Here is a 1,651-nt window from a genome sequence, read left to right as displayed (position 1 = left end):
AAAGCAACGGAAAGACTGGGAAAGGGGAAATCACTTGGAATGTAAACAAAGAATATAGAAAAATTTAAAAAAAATGCAAAAAGAATTCAAGAAGCTAGAAACTATGAAAACAAACGACCGGGGCGCGTGGCAGGTCTAGTGGGCGCGAGGTGGCAGCGGTGCCCCGAGTCTGGCCCAGCTTCGTTCGCCCGCGGCCCGCCTGGCCTCACCCCCGCCCCGGCCTGACCTGGAGTGCCAGGGCCTCACTAAGGTTCTGTGGGGTCCGGAGCCTGCAGAGGGAGAGCCGGCCATGACCAACTTTAAATTGGGCATCGTGTGGCCCGGTGGGTGGCCGGGAAGACCAGCTACACACTTATAGATGAGCAGGATGTACCACTGGTGGAGAGCTACTTCTTTGAGGCTCAAATGGAAGTAGATGCTGATGAAATGGTGCTAAGATATTTGGATATGCCTTTGACAAAAACTGAGGATGGGGCTCGCGCAGGCTTCTGCATGCTATGGGAACACACAGGGGAGGTGTGGCTCCCGGGTTCCAATATCTCAATGCTCTGATTGTGGACAATCGCCTGGATAATCTGCAGCAGGTACTATGGGACTGGCAACCCGAAGCTGAAGAGACCTCCAGCAGACAAAGGGAGCAAAGCTTACAGTGACTTGCAATCCAGCAGCTTCCTACAGACCCTGTAGAACAACTCCGAGTCTTGAATGGGACCGATACCATCATGCCAACGGGGATGTGGTGGAAGAGGAAGAAAATTCCTGTACCTACGATGAGTGTCATTATCCTCCTTGTACGGTGATTGAAAAGCAGCTTCGAGAGTCCAACATCTGTGGGCGTTGCCAGGAGGCTCGATACTGTGGCTCTCGGTGCCAGCAGAAGGACTGGCCTGCTCATAAGAAGCGCTGTCGGGAGAGGAAGCATCCCTTCCAGTGCGAACTTGAGCTGGAGCCATGACAGGCTGAAGAGCTGCCACTGCTGCAGGTTCAAAGTTTCCGGCTCGACGTGAGCAAAGAGGAAGACAGACCTGTTGAACCTGGAGGTGCCAGAGAAGCCAGCAATGGATCCGGAGAAGCTGCCGCAAGACCTCACAGCAACGGCAGCCTGGGGACAGTGCCCCTCCAGTTTTCACCTTCAGCAGAGACAACCGGGAGGCTCCCTAGGACCTTTCTCATTATTTCTATGTTAATATGTTTGTAAACTCATGTACAGTTTTTTTTGGGGGGGGGAGGCAAGGGGAGGGTTAGCAACTTCAAATAGTATCATTTGTTGCATTCCTCAAATGCTGAATAGTCACCACCGAGATAGAGATTGTCGTGTAGTCGAGCTTCTCTCCTGGACAGTGGGAAGTCCCACTCAGGCCTGCAGTCATGTCTAAACAGGCAGAGTGAAGGGGAATCCAAAAAAATAAATGAAATGACCCAACTTAAAAATGGGATACTGATCTAAACAGAATCTGCAAGAGAGAATTCAGAAGAGGAACCTCAAATGGCCAAGAAGCACTTAAAGAAATGTTCAGCATCCTTAGCCATCAGGGAAATACAAATCAAGACTACTTTGAGATTTCATTTTACACTCACTGGAATGGTTAATATCAATAAAATAAATGATAGCTCCCGTTGGACAAGGAGACCAAACTTGTACAGCCACTAT

The 1,651-nt window shown here is 50.0% G+C and overlaps 1 pseudogene; it reads left to right on the top strand.

Annotated features, from left to right (window-relative positions):
• The first annotated feature begins 289 nt into the window (after nucleotides 1–289).
• On the top strand, nucleotides 290–955 carry LOC127688013 (zinc finger MYND domain-containing protein 19-like; annotated as a pseudogene).
• Nucleotides 956–1,651: the final 696 nt, after the last annotated feature.

The sequence above is a fragment of the Apodemus sylvaticus genome, chromosome 6 (assembly GCF_947179515.1).
Source record: "Apodemus sylvaticus chromosome 6, mApoSyl1.1, whole genome shotgun sequence".
NCBI classification, from domain to species: Eukaryota; Metazoa; Chordata; class Mammalia; order Rodentia; family Muridae; genus Apodemus; species Apodemus sylvaticus.
Note: the sequence above shows the minus strand (reverse complement) of the source record. Positions and strands in the feature narration are given on the sequence as shown.